Consider the following 24,712-nt stretch of genomic DNA (forward strand, 5'->3'; position numbering starts at 1 on the left):
AGTAGCCGTAATGTGTTTGGTTAATTAAAGTTTACATGAAAAAATAGTTAATTATGTCAATACATTTATAACCAATTAAAATAATCGATATTTATTCCATGTTATGTATTGGGTATACTTCTAAATTAAAACGTCATTAGAAAATGCTTCCGATCTTAGTACTCCCAAATTCAGTTTACTCCCAGTGATTTATATTTATACCTAAGTATAATACAATGTCTCAAATAGATCTTCATCAGCCAAAATGCAGGCAGGTCCCAAAATACGCAGCTATGACGTCACTCATCATAACCATGTGAGAAATGGATTCTCTAAATAATTCCCAATATATTGAAAGCTAGATAGAATGGGACTATTTACGATACAACATTTTGGTGTTATTTTATTCGTTTCTCACAAATAACGACTATTGCCACAATTTACACACTTTGTTAACCTAGTCATAATTATTAGCCGCGTGTGTATGATTTGATGGCATTTCTTTATAATAAATATATAAACATGAAACGTATCAATGAATTGAAATTATTACATTTGTGCTTAAAACTAGCGATACATATTCAGTAAACTGTTTAATAATATTGTTTATCTATGAAAGCTGTGCTCTTTGAAATTGTATTAATTCTATTTCAGGAATTTATGGTATTTCGAAACCGTTCATTCATTAATTCATTATATACCTTGTTAAAATATTTGAAGTATTATATGTAGAGTTTCAACAAACTCAGCTAAAATTTAACTGCAAATTGTATAAATAAATTAAAGATAAAAATACATTTGTGGCAAAGTAATTAATAAAATTATCTGATGATCAAAGCTTGTGGAGCATTTTCGCTTTATAATTCAGTTCGGAGTTAGCAGTTGCAACAGTTGCTGAATCGAACTTTTAAAAACATAATTATCGTGTGGCTATATTTACTTTTATGTTCGTGCTTTCGCAACATTTTCCCAATGGAGCACAAGTCTGAGCGAGTTGCACTTTGCTTAGTTTTACAATCGTGTATTTCAAGTAAATATTACAGTAGCTAATTGCTATCAATTAATGTTTGCGTTACAATACAACATTTGCTAAATGCTACGTCGTAGACCTAATATTCTACGCCGTAGCGGTGTAGGTAACAAGCATCAAACATCGATATCATGACGGGAAATTCAAAGCAGGTTCATCTATCAACAGTGTCGGTTATTGAATATAATCTGTAGACGGCGTCTTATCGTACATAATAATATTATCTCTGTATAATGTTATCTGCAATTTATTAGCTCGTAGGCACCCACTTTATTTGAAGTCAACCGTCGGGAAACACGGGCTTATCATTTTATCGAAATTTTGTATAAACCGACGACATCAAAGCTATATCTAAATTATTTTGATCGTTTAATCTTTACCAAAGGGAAACTTTGATCTTTCACTTCGGGTTTTATTTATTAATTTTTTATTCGCGCTTCTCCAGAAAATGTTTGTGGATCCTATCTAATGTTGCGTTCACTCTTCAAAGTATAAGAGGTCATTTGGCCCAATTAAAAAACTCCTGAAACATACTCCTGTTTACGAGTCGAGTTAAAAGTTTCAAAGACTTTTATAAACAGCAGTTTATTCTGCTCTTTTTGTTATTAAAGTAAAATTTAACAACATATTCGTATTTTTGGACTAAAACGCATTTTTTGTTGAAATAAATTACGCGTTTATCAGAATGTGATCTTTTCATTTGAATAAAATATGCACGTTAGTTAACGTCTGACCTTTTGGGGGACACCTTGCATCATTCACCTTGCGATAGGTTAAGCTATATTTGACCAATTTCAAATTCTAAAACCAACATCATGTACGATGTAAATGAATCATAAAAACCGAGGCGAGTCCCAAAACGTACCTGAAAATTCATCTTGTCTTTTACCGTTCGAGATAAAATATTAAGCTTAATATACTTAAGCTTTTAGGCTGGAACATAATAAGGTAATCGAGTAGCTATTCCCAAATCAACAGGAGCAGTGAGCCTGTAGGTTGGCCATAAACGTCGAATCAACGTGATATAAGGTCGACAAACGACTCCAGTACTCGATTTAGTAAGAACAAAGAAACCGTTTTCGCCTACTTTTCTTTTGTGGGGAGTCGACGACAGCTCACAGTCTATTACCGAGCCATTCATTCGCTCAAATGAGCCGCTTAATTTATCGCTCCTTTATTACAAATAATCTGTTTTAAAGTTACAAAGCCTTTTGGAATGCAACGGAGATTCCTGGAGGCGATAATGGAACGGAATTTTTATGTTTTTTTTAAGCTATAAGTAGGCGTTGATTTGTGTTTGGGGATCGGGAAGGGACGGCTGTTTGTAATGAGAATAGGTACAACGTAAAATAAATGAGCATTGGTGTTGTGTATTCGAAATTGTGTTTTTTTTTCATTAATCTTTTGGACCCACGCGTGTAAATGTTTAGCTTGAATACACTATCTTTGGATAGTTGACTTTTGTTTCGTTCAATTTTGTCAGATAGTTTGCGTAGTTGTTTACGTAAGTCTGGATATCTAATTAAATGCGCGTTTTATGTGCTAATTACCTGTTAACTGTATTCTAGTCTTAATCCCAAAATAGTAACTCATTAAAATCGCTCTTAGACACGGAAACGTTTTAATTCCTAAAGCATGTTTAAAATAAAATACAATTTCTGAGTAGTCACACATACACAACCAATGCACACACACAGTCACACACCGTATGTATGTATATTAGTACCATGTGTGTGTTTATTTTTGTGAATCTAATATTCTTGTGGGTGTGTTTGAATTATAATATGTGTGTGTGTATGTATGTGTGTGCGTCGCTGTACTTATCACGCTCGACATCACCCCGTCTTTAATCAGATTTGTAGTATTTAACGTAGCTAAAGACTCTGTATGAAAACGCTTGAACAAAATTAAGTTAATTTGCTGAGTTTATTCCTTTGTCTTTGATATCGTGTGTGTACTCCGGTGATTAATGAGTTCTCAGTAAAAAGTATAAATTACCGGATTTGAAATAGAACGATATATTTTTCGATTGCTTTGCTATTTCTGTTTGAAAAAGGTTGACTGTTTTGCCGCTTTCATATTTATGATTGTAAAGGTTCATTTAAATAGATTAGTTTGCATTAAATTGTATCTAATATATTTTTATTGAAATAAAATAGAAAACACTAGAAATAGTGCGCCGGGGTGCTCATTGCCATCTATCGGAAAGTGACCGAAATTCATATTTTAAAACCTCCACTCCTACAAAAATGAAAAATGTTATACTTAACAAACACTAATATTTAATGGAAATATTTATTTAAAGTAAAAGTAGATTGTTTCTTATAGCCATAACCAATTAAGAGTATGTTGTTTCTAGTTTGGTATCCGATAAACACAAATGTTTCAGATTCTTTACTGTTAAAGAAAAAAAAGTTTAAAATAAATCATTTTAATTATCGTACGATCACTTGTGCTAATAGTTACTGTTGAAAATTGTTCTAAACTAAATAATATGATGTACGAAACGAAATAGTATGTTTTAGGGTAAAATAAAGCCAAAAGCTATACCTTATAATTACGTCTTTAAAACGTAAAATAAAATAGTACATAATTTAATTTCCCGTATCAGAGATAGCCGCTCTCCGCAGTGATAGCCACAGCGGCAACAATAACAGAAGTTTGTTATGATTTACGGAGAGAACGGTATTTCAACAATACTACTGAATCGACGACACACTCAACTAATATTATTTATTGCGCAAGTTAGTGGGAACGTATATACGTACCGAGGATTGCATTGTTCGCTGTTTTATTACAATTTATTATTAATATTTTAAGAGTTATATACCTTGTTAGAAATTACTTGAGATTCAATCAATTAGTCGTTTTTATAGTTTATAGCAAAATAAGTAACTATCTACGGATAAAAAAGACACAGATAATTGCTGCATTTTTTTATTAATTTAGTGACTACAACTAATTCGAAAAAAAAAATCATGTACTATGACTTATAAAATATCAGAACAAATTGTTAAGGACAGCCAATATTAAACACTGGTATTTTCAAACCGTTTTGAGAGATTATGTCTATTAAAGTACGGGAAGTTTTAATATACAAGACACAAAGTAATTCACACAAATTCCAAAAAAAAACAACCGTATGCCGTGTACCTTATAATAAGCAGTGCGGCAACAACCCTACCAGTATATGCACCGTTAAGTTTATTTAATTAAAAAACATGTTGAACTCAAAGCAAAGTTCATTAGTATTTTTCATTAACGTACAGATCACTGGAACGTAGTAAATACTCAACACAGTATCAAAACGTGCCGAACTCGTTTAGGAGTTCGTCGACTTACTAAATATAAATTAAATAGCGTCGCGTCTTCAATATTAAACAAAATAGTTTGACGTCTGGAACTTACAACTGTTTGAGAAATACTACTGTAGCGCGATTCTGTACAGTCGGTACTTTCGAGTATCGAGACTTTGATATTTAAAATGTACTGCAAAAATAGATTCTACGACGCTCACTAGAGGCGCTGAAGCGATTATCATACAACATTTTTCGATAGCCGGTTGTCGGTAGTCGATAGTGGTAGAGAATCGCAGTGCTGTTGTAATAGAATGAAGTGTCTGTTATAGGAACTTTACAGACAAACAAATCAAACTCAGACTTGTGACTGCGCCGTCTATGTATCAAACAAATGTATCATTAGTATGGGGATAGAATCTTTGACTATCTAATTGTTAGCCATCTTGTCTCTATATATGTACATTTAGTTTATCTACTAGCCTATTAAATATTCGTTAAACATTGAAATAATGAGGAGCTGCTACTACACAATCTCGATCAATCTCTTACCTCGGAAAAATTGAAGATATCGCCAAAATCTTGGCTACTTATTATCACTTGTTAGCAGTGCGAGTCAGTCGCACTGCATAATTTATCTGTACAAAAGGAGCTTATATATTTAACCCAATATCTTCAACCATTCATTCAGTGATTGTCTTTATAACGCAAACATAGATACATAAATATTATTGCTATAACGAGCCAAAGTGTATTAATAAGTAAGCCAACAAGACAACCGAGCCCTATTAATCAAATTTACAACAATATCTGCAAGGGTTTCGAACTAAAATGTGATTTATGAAGTATATATTTTTATCGAAACAATCGATCCGGTATAGACGGGGCCTGGTGTGTCAAAACAGTCATTTATCATAGTTATCTCCCACACCCACATTGTCTGCCCGCTGCATCCAACCTCACATACAGCGCGTGTTTTAAACCCCACTGTATTATAAAATACTAGTTACTTAACGCGGATTTTTGGTACTTTGTGCAATATATGTATGTATTTTAGCATGAAAACCTGTGCAATATATTATTTTTTTCAAACTAAGTCCCGATTTCCTGCTACTATCGACAACCTTTTTAGCTCATTACAATTTTTGCGATACAAGCGCGTTCCGTGGGAACTAATTTCTACGTCATTTTAACCATTAAATTCTTAGTACCTAATTAATATAATATTCAATGATCCAATCCGATGATGAATGATGAATGTACCGTAGCATTTTATTTTTGCCGCAAATTTTTAACTATTTTTTCTCTTTTAAATTGTTCTCTACAAAAAGCTACCTACAATAAAGAAAATGCACTTTAGAATTTTATTGCAAAAATCTTGAGGTTATTTCGTGGTATTTTTAATAGTAGCAACATTATGTTGGTACGTGTTCTTAAGCCACTCTGGCTCAATGTGCCGTATATTTTTTTGTTTAATTGCCTAAGCTTTGTGCATGCTAAATGTAGTTTTTAAATGCATGTACCTGCTTCAGTGAGGTGCATTTTGTTTCAGAAGAACATGGGTAGTTTAGTTTTAGCAAGTTTTATTGCAAACTTTGAAACTTGAGTGCTATGCTTAGCATTCTAAGAGCGCACCAATATCACTGGGAGTCTAATATTCTAGAAACACAAAATATTAATTGTTCGTATATATGAATATTAAGCGTAGCGTATCAGTACCATGATACCAACTCTTAAAGTAACTTACATAGTGGATATTAGGTCGGGGAAAAACTCTTTTCGCATTATAATATGTATGAACTTGTAATAATATATTTTCTCTACACAGAACAGCTCGATATTTGGGTACCTCACGAGCTCACTGATCAGCTCACTGAAAAAAATCTAATTAACCCTGTACTCATTTGTGATTCTTGAAGACAAAGAGATTTTATTACAAGTTCATACATACTATATACGAAAAGACTTTTTCCCCGACCTAATATTTAGAGTGATAAAAAATCGCTTCTTACTAATCGTACGGATCGCTACAAACTTTTTTGTTTATTGATATACACTGCCCGTTGTGGGTATTAATTTGGCCAACTGTATTATACAGTCTCTTACTACGTCACTATTCACTCAGATTATGTTCTATGACATGACGTAAGATGTGCTGTCTGTTAGCCAGTCTTTGAAGAGCTTGCAAGGACTACAAACAAAGCCGACCACTTTGATGTGATTAGGTTACAATAAAGTGAAAATTGAATGCAAATGATATTGGTTTTGTTGATGTATATTAAGACTTTATTCCTAATGAATATTGGTGTATAATATTATTCCCCAACCCGCAGTTGGTCAGCATGGTGGACTCAAGGCCTTACCCCTCCCCAATTACGGGAAGAGACCCTGCTTTTAAACTGCCGCATACTGCACAGAATTTTACCGTGTCTAATTTATGCCTACTCTCTATTACGAAACCATTATTACGCATAAACTTGTAGGTCCGTAGAAGATTGTAGCGATTTATCATTCAATCTCACCTCTTACCGTCAATAACAATAAAGAAATTCGTACAAATACGCAGAAATCCAAGAAATAATTAATACAGAAACAAAGCAGATCCCCCAAACAAAAATAACAAGGGCATGATTCGTTCATCCGCACACGGTTCAAACTAATCATTTCCCGTAAAAGCATCCCCAAAAACTAGATTAAAAGGAAAAACCTCATTTACTCGGCGCCCAATGACAATGAGTTTATTTCGTCGACAAAAACTAATAAACGGTAAGAAAGGGGACATTCGCTTTCGGACATGTTTCGAGTTGGCAACAACGTGTGGTGGGCACCGTGCTATAGGCAGGCATCTCACGTCCTCACTGCGATGTCCTCTACATCATACCCAGTTAGTCTTCAAACGTTATCTCTCGGCTTTATGTCCTGAGTTTTGCGCAAAAATATCCTCTCAACTTACGCACAAGTGTCGTATTTGTCGATTTAACTTCTAAATGTGTTTTTCTTTTCTTTTTGTTTATTTTGTCAACGGTTTAGGTATGAATATATTGTCAGTATAAGAAGCGGTTTAGGCTTGAAGTTTTATCTATACTAATATTATAAAGCTGAAGAGTTTGTTTGTTTGTTTGTTTGTTTGAACGCGCTAATCTCAGGAGCTACTGGTCCGATTTGAAAAATTATTTCAGTGTTAGATAGTCCATTTATCGAGGAAGGCTATAGGCTATATTTCATCACGCTACGACCAATAGGAGCGAAGTAGCAACGAAAAATGTTACAAAAACGGGGAAACTTTTTGACCCATTCTCTCTTATGTGACGCAAGCGAAGTTGCGCGGGTCGGCTAGTATTATAATAACACGTAAAAGTACTAACTTAAAAACATAAAACTTAATGTTATAAGAACAACTAGAAATTGTAACTTTACCGTCAATTCCTAATTGCTTCAAACTCTAATTTCTTTAACAGTAACACTTTTGTTTTAGAATACGATTACTACGAAACCGGTCAGAAACTAATCGGTATTCAACCGTCTACCTAATAAAAAGGAATCAAAATAAACTTCGTATAACCCTTACAACCAGTAAATAAATAAAAACAAAGCCCACAATCGAATAAATCATTTTATACAAGATTATCAAACAACCGAGCGGAACCCACAAAAACTCGAATTACGAAATTTTACAAATCGGAAAACAAAAGTAAAGTTGACCCAAGATGTCCAGAAACAGATTACGGACAAATTTTCTCGACGGTTAGCCAAAATAGGCGTCAATAAATAATGTTCTGCGTTCGCAACGTTGATAATAAATAAGCAATTCCTTAGCAATAATTCGCATAAAACTAATGGTTTGAAAACGTGACAACTGAAGCGAAAACTTGCGATAAAAGTAATCAAACTGTCGTTAAAATTATTTTAGTACCTCGTGATTGTGAGGAGCAGGCCCTATACTCCCGCGCCCTCTACCTATACAACTCCGTACTACAAGATAAACTATATTTATCGAGTTCAGGTCAATAGGTTTAGTACTTCCGAAGTAGATCACCCATTTGATAATAAACCAGGAAGTTAAAATTTATTGACGTTCATTTATGACGTTTTAAAGAGAATCTTTTACTGCAGACCAGCGCTGATGGATTTTAGTGCTCGGTCAAACATTTCCTGTTTCATTATGACAGTTTCACGATTTATGGATATATGTTACTCGAAGTTTTAAAAAATAATCTGTCATTTTTGTGATAAGCGTATTCAAGCTATTATTTTTTTAAATAATAAACCATAATTCCATATATTTTCATTTTCATATTCATGAAATAATTCAATGAAATATTCTACGTCTCTTGATTACAGTTTAATCTACTATAAATAATACATAAATATTGTCTTACGCATTATGAGTAACATTGAGAGATAGCTAGGCACGTTTTATTTCAATTTCAACACGTTTATTCTTTATTCTTATACATTCACACTCGTACATACTTTTACAACATTGCGATGTTCATATTCATAGGCAATTTCACCAAGTTTATGTTCGCGTTTAACTCGATTCGCTTGTAAATAGTCGTAAATTCATGGCAGGCTAGGCGAGCCTATATCGAAGATCGGTCCGGAGTGAACGTCAAATATTTGTTTCATTTTTTCGCTTTCACGAAACAGTTTTCAAATTTATGACACTCGACTCGTCTAGTGCCCTGGCCCAAGGGGCTTAACCTGAAATGGACGCGCGGCCGCCGCCGAGGAAAATATATTTCCAAGTTTACTGGTCCATAAATAACTGTGGAGTGACAGGGCGATGATAAACTCTCGAGCGAGAGTTCATCTCACGTCGCTTACTGAATATTGAACGAACACAAGCCCTAATGTAATGCCGCTATACATTCAATAATTGTGCTAATTATGCGTCAGCCGCCAGTGTGGACACGCCGCGCTCGCCCGGATAATTGGACAGATCACAGCACCAATAATTGTTGTCATTTTAGATATTTAAACCTCGCCACTGAAAGGGATTCCTATTCATTCAGTTTGTGATGATTTCTGACTATTGAGTTTGCAATAATTACGTTTTGTATTGTGACTTTCGTTGTCATCAATAGTCGGTACATTAATTAAAATAAACCGTTTTACATGCTTTTAATTTTAAGCTAGTGCATTTTTATTTAAATGTCAGCAACTGTTGTTTGCAGAAAGCACAGCCGGCGCAACTTTTAACTAAGAACCGAACCGAATAAATGAATTTGTTTACAATGTAGGTGTATAAAATAAAGACACGGGAGTGAAACAATCCGCGCGGGACTATATACCAAACAAAATAAAAGTAACAAATAAAACTATTTGGACTGAAGTTAGTTTTTATTCAGCGCAACGGATGTATTTTGCAGCTCTCCAAAGAAACGAAGTCCACTGAAAATCTGCACTAAATACTGTTTTCAAGTAAAGTTCCTTTGTCTTGGTACTCTTTGTTTACTTTACAATTGTGAGTGGAACAATACAAAAAGGTCCGAATTTCGCTAACAACCTAAGCCCCAGTGGAAGTTTTAATTGCTTCGGAATAAGTCCACACCTAACCCTGGCCCGGGGCGAGATCGGCAACTTGCCTGGAAGAAGCTAGATCGAGTCATTTGCCTAAAACGTTAGGTTCGCTTTAACTTGTGAACATTGCAAGTTAACGCGGGAACTGATTCCTACGTTCTGTACACTAATGACGCTTTAGCGATACTTCAAATTGATGTTCCATTGATGCCTATGTTTTACAATGCGTAAGTTGGACGAAGCACTTTGCAAGCAATTTTTGATTGTTCATCTTTCAGTACATAATTTACTATATTTACCTAGACTGTTTATTTGATATTGATGTGCACTGCTATTTACGTTGCAGGATTCCTCCTTAAACTGATAAGTCACCTGGCACATTATTTCTACGAAATCTAGATGAGCGAAAGTCTCAACGTAGAAAAAATACCCTACATTCACTGCGCTCTTATTGGCGAACATTTTCTTTCATATCGATGTAAGTAAACAGAATACCTCCACGTGTTAGGCTTAACAAACAATCTTAAAGGTTATGTACAGTCGGCTACAGAAGTCGCTTAACAACTTCATATTATTAAAGCTTTTTCACTTCGAAAAAATAAAACAAAATCCGCTAGAATTTGTTGGAATTAAACTTTTCACTCTCAATTTTTTTTCGATGGAATAATACCTAAGAATAAAAGATTTCGAAAGACTTAATATGTTCAGCGTCTTCTGTAGTTAAGTGTACATAATAGTGGCAAAGCTCTCTGCTAGTCATATGAGGCAATTGATAGCAATAATATGAGTCCCGTGCAAAACTGTAATATGACGTTCAATGTTTGTTTTGCGAGTTAGCGAACGACATATTGAAAAGTATTATCTTTAAGATTTAAAATATGTGTAATGTGCATATAAATTTCACTTTTGTGTACAATTTATATGAAATGAAAAGATACACATAGTAAATAAAAGTATATTCTTGTTTTTCGCTTTTGCGATATAAATATGTTACATAGAAATAATGTATCTATGAAGCTTATTTTTCTAAAACTTTAGAATGAGTAGTAAAAATAAACGGCAAAAATGGAAAGCAATAACAGCTGGTAACACTAGTCAAATATCAAATGAATAATTTCAGGTAGAAAACTCGATAACGTTCAACGAAACCGTTGAAACACAACAAAGTATAGAAAAGCCGCAGGTGCGAGTACAGCAATAAATTCCTAAGTAAATAACGAGTGCATTTATTAACGCTAATAAAGTTGGCCGCCACCGTCGCCTTTACGACGACGCCGACGCCCTGAGTTTTGCAATTGACGTACAAAAATTATTCGCGTTTGTAGTACCGCAACTTGCGCCACCACTCGCCGTTATACTTGTACTTTGTTACCTCGCTGAATAAATGTAGATAGTTTGCTTTAATACCTTTTGTAAATATTACTCAGGATTTTTTTTCATATTTTTTGTCACGTCATCGTGATTGTCGTGTGTAACTAGAAGGCATATTTAAAGAAATATTTATTTTACTACATTAAATACATTTGATAAATTAGTTGACCATTACACAAAATTATGTTTCAAAAGTCTACAATTTTAAACTTGGATAGACTTGATTCTTAGTAGCAATTTGACTCAGATAATTTACAATCTAAGACTCTAGTTAACCACTCGAGATATAATGGATAAGATCAGTCAAAAACTAATCTAAATACTTTTGAATAATTTGTAAAAGTTTTTTATCCTCGGGGTACGTATTTCATGATAACGAAATCCATGTAACTGTAGTTTTAACTTTCACCCAGATTGAGTGGGACAGTCTGACCCCAGGTTTATCTGTAAAATTTTCTATTACACAAACATTATCGTTATTCATTTGAAATCTCGTAATACTGCGAATTAAAGTGACTTAGGTATTCGATTTAGGGTAAAAAATATCGTGGAAAGTTTGAATAGTTAGTGGCTGAACATTACCTAAAGTTGAACCTCAAGTTATCGTTTTATGACAGAATCAAACTAAATCTGTCCACGAGGTGGTCTAAACAGAGCCCTTGACATTCATTAATTTGGTTATTAACTGTGTATGCGTATTATGACTGATTGTTAATAAATATAGACAAAACAAAATAAAATTGTCTTATAAACAAAGAAAAGTTGCCGAGCTTTTCTAGTTGTCGATATTAGTGAGTATCGGCAGTTTGACAAAAAAGGTGTCTTGCAAAAATAGTTCCCACTGAGTAAGCTAGGAGTGCTGATCGGATTTTCATATAATTGTTTTTCAAAAGTTAGCCTGTTGCCGATAGTTGTCGTTCCTCTGATTATTATTTTGCGAACTAACATTATAAAACTATGTCTAACTCCCAACAAAAATATTCAAGCAATTCAAAGACCACAAAGTCAAGTCTAGACAACATTTCCATATTATTTCCTATACAAAAATGTAAAATCAAAACAAAGTAAGTAGTTAAAACCAACACGTTATGAGCTGAAACCAGCTGTGTGAAGTTCACACGTCCTTGGAGAACACTCTTATTAGTGTAGGTATCGTTCGGATTTCTTAGATTTCGCCAATATACTCGTGTTGTATTTTAGCACATGTGCTTATAGCCCGGCAAATTGTAGCCCAGTGTTTATTGTGACTATGTGGACGTAGTACGAGCTTGCTCTTAGTAACAGTATTGTGATTTTACGCCGCGTTTCACTTCCTTCGAATAAATATTGTTTGTTTTTGACACATCATGTCTGAATAGCTCTGATTACTATTCTATTAAGTACGTACGTACGTACTATTTATTTTAAGAGATACTTAGTAATTAAATGTCTTGAATCCGCAATCCTTAGACACAAAGCACTTGCATTGGTGGCCACTTTAAGCCACTATACACAATAAACCACAAAAACCACATCCAAATCAAAACACTACTTTTACAAAAGTGCAAAAATACATATATATACACACAGGCAAATACAGAACCCCAATTTGAAGCCGGTTAAAAATGATGATGTCTTTTCAAGTTAGAACTCTATATGTATTCGTAACCACAATTCAACAACTCTATCATTTGAACATCACATGTAAAGCACGAACATATTAAATCCTTACAACTGTAAAATTGCAATTTCGGGGAACGCGTAAAGAGGACACCCATTATATGGCCGCAACACGAAATTTAATTTCCACGAAACATGTAAGCAGATCTATAATTTCATATCAGCGGTATTGGAATCATATTAACCGGTAATAATAAAATAATATAAGAATTTCACTCGTATGATTTTCGCCGTTTTTCATAGAAAGTAGGAGTACTTTTGTGAAAACAGTAGGTATATTGATATCTATGAATTTTAAGCACACAATACATTAATATGCCTACCACTGATCTGCTTCAATTGTTTAAAGTAATATCTTGCTAATATAAAACACGCTTATAAAAGCACATTTTCAAAATATCCTGTTTGTTTTGAGATTGCCCTTAGGAGAGATATGACATTTATTTTACAGATAAGTTCAAGCACAGGTGAAAACTTCGAGAAATAATATTATGTGAATAAAACTTTAGGTGTTTACATTATTTTATAAGTTGGTTCGTTTCATAAACGTTTTCTTTTAACGGTAAACTATTTAATTCTTACTCTTGGACTTATTACACTAAAGTACTTAAATTGTTTTGACAGTTAGAAATTAATCCATCAATTGGCAAAGTTATTTACAATTGGACAAAATATTTTTAAAACCTTGTGTAATGGTAATAATTTAGAAGACACCTAAACCTGCGCGCTGTACCGGTCTTCATACCAAAAATCTACAAAATATGTCCAAAAATACGAAGACTCTCTCATTACCTTTCTATGTCTTTTGTTGATACAAATTGACCACAATAAACAGCCAGCCGATGTTATCAGTACTATGTTGTGACGTTTCCTCACAACAAAATATTCCGTAAAAGGACAAAAACCCGCAAAAAGGAGATACATCTAACTAGATAACTTCTTTAGTAGGTCAATGGACTGGCGTGACTACGTTGAACCACTGTGCAGACAAACTATAGTAGTTCTATTTGATTATGACCTTGAGTTTCAATGACCTACGATAGTTAAGCGTCTCCGTGTTTTGAAAGACTCGTAAAAATTGGTCCTAGGTGCTGTCAATTCATGTAGCAGTCGACAAAGTACGTCAAACGCCTTCGGGCGAATTATAGGCTCAAAGACGACTTGACTAAATTTTAACAATTAAGATACATCACTATAATATCATTAAACTCTATCCATATTAAAGTCAGTTTTTTTTCTATACATTCTGTGTCAAAAGCTAAAAAAATATTCGTCTAATGAAGTTTTGTAATGTGGAGGACATGTAGTCGTTTATTGTGTATATTATTATTACCCACCTCATTGTCTAAAGCTAAAATTGCGTCCTCAATAACAATAATTTATCTACTGACTAAATTCGTCTTTGTCAACAAAACAATATTAAACTTTCAACTAACTTTACTCTTAAATAAATGTAATTTAAAAGAGGTAAGTATAAATACTTGTTGTCATTTATTAATTTGAAATTTATTTCTGGTGTTAAAAGCCATGTAAAATGTCAACATTTTTGTAAATAACCTCAAACTTTTTCATCGGGTTTTTGCTTCGAGGAATTGTGCTTGTCGCTCTTTCCTGGAAATCGTATATTTGGATATTCGGCGACATTTTCTGTGATGAAAAATAACTTAAGTAAAATGTTATGTTTTTACCCCAGTAAACGTGTTATTGAAGTAATAAAATCGCTATAGAGTTCGACAATGTGTAAACAGCATATTCTAAAAACATATGTTACGCAAAGGTGTATTTAAAATATTTTTTTCTTATAAAATAATTAAGAGCTGTTTTACAATTAAATTATTTTATATGTCTAAACATTTGTTTTATTTATCTATAAAACGATTAGTAGAGTTTTCCAAATGCATATAGTTTTTAACTTAACTTAAACTTAACATAGTTCATGATGAAATGAGTAATTATGAATAAGATTTTGAACAAAGTTCATAGTTCAGTAGGACATGCAGAATACAAGGGTCGCAGTAAGGTCGCAAGTCCCAACGAAACTTCTGACTTACATTGCGTTGCGGTTGCGGCGGGAACCAGTAAACACCGCTACTTTAGCTTCTACAATAACGTAGCAAGTAGACTCGTTTCCGCTCTCGGGAACTTTTGCGAGCTACGAGTTACATTACCCACCTCGGATTCGAAGACGTTTTTATTTAGCTTTGTTTGATATGTTCCAAGGAAAGGTGAGGAAATAATTACGTTGATTACTTGTGAAATAGTTTGAGTTTCCAGTACGGTTTTATTAGAGGCTGTCTTGATGATCTACCGCCATAGCTATGCTCATAAAAAAGTTACTAGTTCGCAAAAAATGTGATGGTGCTAAAGTTGAGCTCCTTAGTGACTCTGCAGTAGAAAAAAACTGTCATATTATATTTTAATCATAGTAATATAACATAAATAAATAGTTGGGACACACGTGTTTCGTAACAAGTGAACGGGTGAAATAAAAATGCCATCAAAAACATTCTGTAAAAACCTCAAGTCTCGCCGTAAAAAGTGGTGAGATCTATATAATACCAAGTCGATTAATCTATTTAGTCTCTACTTAAAGGACCTTCTGTCTTAAGTTATTACGTATGTTATTATCATGCCAATTTTTAAAAAAATACCTTTAAAACAAATAGACCGACCTGGCCATCGCATGATTTGATTATTAGTTTGTATCACACTACACAGCACGACGAGAAGTTAATGCTCCTGAAATCTTAATGGCGAATTTGTGTTTTCTTGCGATGACCAAGTCGATCTATTTGTTTTAAAGGTATATTTTTTTTAAATTGGCATGATAATAACATACGTAATAACTTAAGACAGAAGGTCCTTTAAGTAGAGACTAAATAGATTAATCGACTTGGTATTATATAGATCTCACAACTTTTTACGGCGAGACTTGAGGTTTTTACAGAATGTTTTTGATGGCATCTCACTTCTTTTTGTAGAGCGAACATAAGTCCAATTTGTATGGAAAGACGTTTTTTTTTCATAATTCAACATATTTTCCTATGGGAATTTTGTTCAGTTTCATGGGCTAAACACTCTTACCCACCCTATACCCCCTCCCGTTATGCCTCATATAGTAGGTGCCTATTTACACCTATTTATTTTATTTTCTACAGTAATAATAATTCATTATCTGCAAATGTAACCTTGTAATCTTATACATTTATATGGGATTACAAAGTTATTGTTGCAGTTGGTGTATTTAGAAAACTGGACCGAAATTAGAAAATATTAAATTTTTCCCATGATTAAGATACTAAACCCTATTTGTATTCTAAATTTTAAGCTTCTAAGTCTGCTAGAAGTACCTTAGACTTTTGATGATCGGTGAGTCAGTGAGTCAGTGAGTCAGTGAATCAGTGAGTGACAAAATTCAAAATTTTAACAAGTTGTCATTCTTAAACTACTGGTTCAAATTGACTGAAATTTTAAATATATCGTGTTTATACAATGACTAATTAGTTGCTGAAAATCCAGGCTTCTTGTTTTATCCACAACGAAATTATAGGGGTGTCAAAAATAGCCCGAATTGCTTCGAGAAAAGGATGTTACGGCCGTGCCGCTTTTTTTTTGCTCGACTTGCGGGGGCACTTCCGTGCCCCCAGATAGGAACTCAGCCAGTTCTCGTCAATAAGTTCTTTAAACTAACTATTCGTGGACTTCACATTTAATTTTGTACACAAAAATAACAGAGGGCACTCTTACTCGCAATCGATATTGGATATCCATAGTAACAGAAACGATCTCAAGACATATTATTTCATCGGACGGCGAACGATCTGACACCTACTAGTCAAACTTTGCTTCTTGGAACCATCAGTAGAGCTAATAGGAGGTTTCATATCTCGTATACTCCTGAGTTAATTAGATCTTGGTATGTACTGTATGTAGTTTAGATTTCACTGCGTTATATAAACTCCTACCTGAAGTACTAATGAACGTATCGTCCCGAAGGTATTTTGTATATGTTATTTATAGAATGCCTGTGACAAGGCATTCACCTGATACTTTGCCTTACACAATGAGCAAGTGGGACTCCCACACAAGGCGACACGTAGGTACCAACATTTACAAAAAAACACGTTTATTTTATGGTAGTTTTTTTTTTGGTGTTTGTAGTTATGGCGGCAACAGAAATACATCATTTGTGAACATTTCAACTGTCTGACTGTCATGGTTCATGAGATACAGCCTGATGACAGACATAAAGCTCCCAGTAATAGAATCCCGAATCCTGAAAATAACAATAACACAACGAATATACGGCAAAGGGCCACGAATTTACTAAAGACTAGCCGACCCGCGCATCTTCGCCTGCATCACATAAATGGGTCATAATTATTTTCCCCGTTTTTGTAACATTTTATACTGGTACTCTGCTCCTATTGGTCGTAGCGTGATGATAAATTGCTTATAGCCTACCTTGATAAATGGGTTCGGATGGATTCGGTGGCTTGATAGATCGGACCCGTAGTTCCTGAGATTAGCGCGTTCAAACAAACAAACAAACAAACTTTTCAGCTTTATAATATTAGTATAGTATAGATGATCCATGACAACGACGTTCAGGTAAAGTAGATGTAAAATTCAAGTCTGTATTGGTAATTTATTAAAATGAATCAAACCAATTACTTTCTCTTAAAAACTCTATTTTAGCTAATAGTTAACTTTTAGCCTCATCTAGACAGAATGAAGAAATCGTTAATACAAGTCACGCTGTTGACGTGAAACCACTTTCTTTCGCAGTGACGTATAAGCGATTTTGCCGTGAGTCGGCGTTTGTTCCCGTCTGCACTACTTATTGCTAGATAATGGTGTTGCCAAAAAAATTATGAAATGAGTCTTGAAGTGTTTCGTTTAAAAAGTAGCATTTTCTTTGAAAAGTATATGAAAACAAAGAGTTTTGATGATGTCAATATCACGTCTATCAAAACATTATTGTTTTATACTCAAATGGTTGTTTAGGATTTGGATGTTCTAAAACGCATGTAAATATAATGTATTATTATGATGCTGGAGTTATCTTAACAGACTTTCATGGGGACTTTAGGGTTCTAATTTTGGTTTTACATATATTTTCTTTTATGACGACAGTAGAAATGTATGACTATGGTTTAGAAATCCCATGCTTCTTTACCTCACTTATTGCCCCTGGTCAGCCCCAGTATATGTATCGTACTTCAGTAGTAAATAAGGGACTGAATCACGTACAGCGATATACTGGTTGCATTGTGCACTGAATAATCCTTATGATATATGAATGAACGTTGAACTGTGAGTTCATTGTAGTTTCTCTAGATAAATAGAAAAAAACAATTTTACTCAGCATAAACACTCTTTACGACGTGATTATGACAAACGGACATACAAAGTTATTGTCTCATTTCTTCTAAACGCGTCTCTTTTGATATTATTTTCTTTATTAAAATTCGAGGCCCCTCTTTTGTTCATAAACTAAACCACAGTCTAGACGTAATAAAAGCTTTTAAGTTAGGTGTAAATTTTATATAAAATTATTACCTAATTCGGGCCCTCACTGCGATTAACGCTTATGTTCTAGCCGACCTTCGAGATTAAACGCTAAAAGAAACTAGTCTTGGATATTAATAACTTTAACACTTACTTAATCAACTATTAGATTTAACAGTCATTTCAAATATGGGTGATAAATGCATACCAAGTTTTTTATGAGGTTTATTAGAAATGTTCAATAGTAAAAGCTTTACGACTGTTCTTAACACATCCTCGAACGTAGTTAAAAGAGTTTCTTGAATAGTTTTTAGAGTTCGCTTTGGATGAACGGACGTTAACCGGAGTCAGTCATTCATTACCATCAACTGTTTGCTCCTAAGGATAAAACTAATAATTAAAATTATTAAGTAGTTCAATTTGTTTAAATCATATTGGATTGAATAGCTTGACATTTCAGCGCAGTTCACACTAACCTTGTACCATCATCGGGAAATGCAAGTAAAAATTATTTATGCAAAATTATTTACACATTCAGGTAAAAATATATAAATAAACTTTTTAAGCGCACAGTTTCTAAAATTAAACTAAAATTTATGTATAGCAACATTACTTTTAACAAGCACTAAATACTTACATCAATCTTTTAACGCTTTACGCTCATTAATTTACAAAATACCAATTTAATAAGCAGCTTAAAACATAATTTCTATTAAACATGTTTTCGGTTTAATAACATTGCCACACCAATTAACTTCATTTGCGAATTAAAAACAGACATGCAATAAATTTCATATCGACGTTCTCGATGTATTTCATAGACGGAAAAAGCTCATACGATAGGAAATTGAAAATAAATTCCTTTAAGCTTTCAATTACCTCAATCGGGAATATCGCGTTTCCGGAGACATGAATTTAAATCTATATGCCGGTGTAACTTTAGGTGTGGTCATGTTACGTGCTGTCATGTAATTGCATTGAAATTTTAATGCTTTTACAAGTAGGAAATAATGTCTAAGATGTGAGAAAGAAACGCGTTTTGGGGGTTTTATCATAACTAAGTCTTGATTGTAACTTAAGTTAACTATGGAACTCAATTGTGGTAAACAAATAACTTTGTTTAACATTGCAGTTATATCTTGTCAACTTAATCCTGAAGCAGCCGTAAGAGATAATGAAAATGTCACAAAATAAATTAGATTTTCACCAAAGTATACCAATCACCATAATTATCGTGTTACTGCGTGAACATAAATTCATTTTATGTGTATAATAATACGAGCATAATATTCAAATCGTAACACAAAATGGATTTTATTTCCAGATAAGTTACGTGCATAAACCAATATATTTTATTGATCGTAACTTTTACCATCGCATCGCCTAAAGCGTTGAAAACGTCATAACTCGTAAAAAGCCACATAAACGGAATTCGTTGAACTGACCCTAGACGTGTAAATAAATAAAAAAATAAAAATTCTCCGTTCAGCAGTCGAACTTAAACAAATATTGAATTTTTCAGTATAAAATTCGTTTACAACTAAACAAATCGAACGCTGGCAACGCCGCATCAAGTTGACGGTTCTATAAGCTGAGTCTCCACTAAGTTATTTTGAGCTACGGTTTATAGGTTTGCAATAAAAATATCATAACATTTGACAGCCCCGGGCGCTATTTCAAAATATTTTATTGATGATTCGACGTAAAATACTCTATCAGTTATCACAGGAAACGTTTTATATACTCATCAAAAGTACCATACATTTAAACGCCAACATTTCAAAAATATATTGTTTCGCGTGATCAGTTTATATGGACATTAAATTTATTGAAAACGCACAAACCTACAAAACACTATTTTATATTGATATTTTTATGTTGAGACAAAACAATATGCAGACAGTTTTCCGAATTTCAATACTATTGGGATTGAGCTTTTTGTTTTGATTTGTTATTAGCAACATATTGCTTTCTATTCTAAAAAACATACCGGAACAAAAGTGCACAGTATTCGCCAGTTACAAAAAAGAGCATTATACAAAATGATTTATTGGATTTATGTACAAAAGAATACATGCGGACCTATAGCTCAATTCTCTACTATTATCGACTACCGACAACCGGCTCTAATCAATGCCTCTGACGGGCGTCGTAGGAATTATTTTGGTGTTACATTTTAAATGTCAAACTTTTGATACTCGAAATTACCGGCTGTAGAGAATCGCGCTACTAATGCCTTTAGCATTTTAGAACAGTCTACATTGTACAGTAACACTACAATAGCACTATTATTCAAAACCTATAAGTTCTTTGATGCAGCCATTAAGCGACTGTTGAAAAACCCCCATACATTATTTATTCACTCCAGTAATTCCTTACACAAATTATTAATGATACGCGGCAAGTTTTCCGCATGTATTACCCCGGTTGCCATTCAAAGTTGCCAACTAAAGGGTTTGCTGGAGTCAAGACCTCGTAGGTGGAGAGGCACCAAAGGGTCAGTAAGCAAGGAAATGTCAAAACCACGCATCAATATTAAGCCATTAAGTTGGGTCTGTTTGTCGAACGCACGACAACTTTGACAAGGTTCTAGTGAGATGTTGACTTCGCCTGTTTAACTTGTAGATTAATCAAGGGTGTTATATACCAAACATACAAGGATATAAGGCCTTTGAAGTGTTTTATTAAATTTGGTAGATTGCAAGATTGGGTGGGAGCTGCTGATATCAAAGCCAGCGTTTGTGGTGAGGTACACAGAAATAAATAAGAAAATATCTTATTTGAAGAAAAAATGTTTATCATATAAACTATGACACCAAAACATCGTCAAGGTAAATATAATACTACATATAATAATATGATTTATTTTATTACAATCTTAAGATACAAAACTACATTTCTTCTTTCTTTTCTACGTTGGATTATTCAGTATAGAAGGGACTTATTATAATACGTGATCCACTGATTATAATTTGTAAAGGACTTCACGGGGTTTTTTTATAGTCTAACAGTTCTTTAGAAAGTCATAAACTTCGAGGACTTCTTACCTATTTTCAAAGTTAGTAGAAAACCTAGCTTGTCCTCAATACAAAGTTTCATCAGTATGTACCTTACCCCACTATTATGTCGGTATGTATTCAAATTAATCCGGCCTGTTAACTTTACTTCGAACTCATGCACGATTACACTTACAAACTTGACTCGAACTGACTTCAACACACATTTGTTTTTGTGACCGAGTTCACATCCCTACCTAAATGTTTATTGATAGTTTAATTTAATGTTTTGAAAATGAACAGACTGTTGTGTTATCGTTGGGTATAAGTTTCATCGTTATAGGTATTTAGATACTCGATAGCTTTGATATTTATTGTGACGGAAGGTGTAGACAGTAAGTATTAACTATTTTTGCCTATCCCAGGAGTCTACCCCTTCTTCTTCTTCTTGTCGTATGGTTAGTGGTCAACCTAGTGTCAAAGTTGTTCAAGCCTTCGGGCGGCTTTGAACTCGTGATTGTCAGTTGCACTACCGCTCGGACGCCGCATTATCATATTTAACTTTAAAGCCTCAAACAATATTAAACATATCATAATATTTTACTAGTTACTATAGATTACCGAAAAGTTAAGTGAATTTTGTTTGTTGATAGATACGCGACTGACGATAGTTATAGTGGTAGGTAGATCGCCTCTCTGTGTGTATCTTTATATATATAATTCTTCTGTAAGTGTGTATGTCACTGAACTTCTCTTAAACATCTCGACCGATTTTGATGAATTTGAGAATGGTTTAGATTCACAATTTTGTCCGCTGGACAATGTTTTTTTAATTAATTAGACAGGACAACGTCTGTTGGGTCCGCTAGTTACTTAATATATTATTAAGATTTAGGATTCAAAAATATCTATCTATCCTTAACATAAACTTTCGCGTTTATTTATAAGGTTGAATTCTAGGTTGTAACGTTGTCTCTAGCGCGGTACGTCAACAGAACTATTTTTAGTTAAATCAAATGTCAGACACTAGACAAGTAAGCTACATGATTGAATTGAAAACGTGAAATCCGTTCACCGTGTCTTATACCGTTCACAATATTTATTTTCTATACATTGTGTATATTCTTTATATAAAACATGTATAATATGAATACACATACATATTACCTTTACTACTGCATCTAGATATAAAGAGAGAGTGGATTCTAAAGGATTTATTCCTTCAAGCCACAAAACTTTTTTGTAGGAGCCTTGAGCCACTTATAATGCAAGGTTATTTATATGTATAAACACATACCATAAAATAATTTGCATGAAAACAAAAATTAACTTATCTGAAGCAAGTGGAAAATAAAATTTTTCGTGTTCCAGAAACAGAGTAAACCAATGTTATATGTGAATACTATTCTCTGTATATCGCTTGTATGTTTCCAACAGTAAAGTTTTCAATGTGAACAAACAAACAACATAATTCTGATGTGAAGAATGTATAGAAGTAGTGAGCTAGTAAACATGTTGACGTATAGATCTGTTTACTTTACTTAATGCCCCCATTATTTATAGACAGCAACTTTACTCGGCAAAGTGTAGCGACTATATCGTACATAAATATTAGCACGTATAGTGGTTTATAGACAGGGCACAAGTACAGATAAGATTACTGATTAGTTGCATACTCACGTATGACATAGTATATGAGCACTTATTGTACTCTCAATAAATCAGACTATAAACCATCTTGTGCCTAACATGCAGGCATACAGAGTATAGCGTTAGGAATTTTACTTTGCGAAGGGCTACATACGTGCAATTTTCAATATATTTTAGATTAATATTACAATATAAAAATTAACGCAGACTTGAATTTTACAATGAAATGCCTGATATTTCGGATTACGTTACATAGATCGTGCGTAGGTTCAGCCTAAGTTATCTGTGACCATGGATAACAGATTAATTCATAGAAATACTTTTTACCCAGATAAATCTTTTCTCGCGAACCAAGTCGCAGGTAAGCTAAGTAACTATCATTTTGTAACTAATGTTTATCTAATATTGTTTCACACACAATCTGTTCAAAAATATAAAACTTTTTATCCGAAGCTTTAACTAACCGTATATAACGAAGTAATTTAAAAAGATTGCAGCCATAACGATTATTTCAGCTATCAGCAACGCTATTCTGATCCAAAGTGGCTATTTAAGGTGTGCTTCACACGATTATAGCTAGCGAGCGACAATCGTCCAGCGATACTGGCTGCTAACACGCCACTTACAAATAGCACAACGTGTTCTGTGAATTTGGCACAAGTCAAGCCACTGTCTCTAATTAAAGGGGGATCAGATGTAGCGGTTACATCCTCTTCGTACTCGATGCTCTACGTTTTTGGTTTCAAGCCAACAAGCTTCTTGTTTAAATGATTCGCTTGTTAGGTTTTATGTTTTTATTCGGCATGGCTCAGCCGGCTAATTATAGACTAACTCTCTCCATTTTGCAGTTTTTGTTCGTCAGCAACAACGAAATTGCATTTGTAATTGATACGTCACGAGCGTTGCGTTCTTTTTGGTTGGAGTTCGTTATTTGAAATTCAAATTGTTTCGTTTTAAGAATGGGAACATGAAGGAACAACATGACGGTTAAATTAAACATTATTCCAAATTGCTAAGTTGTTACGGGACTTGAAATGCTGAGTGTAAAATTTTGATGTAACATTTAAGTATTTAAAATGCTGTTAGCATATGCATGAATCCACAATAACACGTTTAAAAAGTGTTTTTCTTCAATTTCTGGTAGTAATGAAGTGTTTTTCAGATAGACGATTTCGTGTATGTATAAATGCATTTAAAGAAAGGACTTTTTGGGATCTTCAACCACTCCCCAAATCCACTCTGCATTGAAAAGTGCAAGTGAATAGAAATAGGTCCGAGACTTATAGAATTAAAGCTTTGCGTCGATGTGTTCCTGACCTCATTCTGGGCTTTAAATAGGACCTAAAAGTGCGGTGGTGCTATTAAAACTTGGATCCAAGCATAGGTCGTTAGTGCAGTGTACTTTTGCCCCGGCATGCTGCGCTACACACGACCGCCAAGTTCTTCTAACTACTCTAAAGGGAACAATAATATACGCAAATAGTATGTAGTAGAATATAGATAGTGTGTGCAAGTTGCTTTATGAGAGCCAAAATGTTTGTTACGTTCAACTGTTTTATTGTTTTATCGTGTTGTTGTGGAGTTTATGTTAGACAAATAAGCAGTAGGTATGTAAAGTGCGCGAAAGGATGAGTATGTTTCACATTCGATTGCCGTATGCCAGTGCTTAAGTGGTAAAACGTATAATTTGTATTAAT

This window comes from Anticarsia gemmatalis, chromosome 19, assembly GCF_050436995.1.
Source record: "Anticarsia gemmatalis isolate Benzon Research Colony breed Stoneville strain chromosome 19, ilAntGemm2 primary, whole genome shotgun sequence".
NCBI classification, from domain to species: domain Eukaryota; kingdom Metazoa; phylum Arthropoda; class Insecta; order Lepidoptera; family Erebidae; genus Anticarsia; species Anticarsia gemmatalis.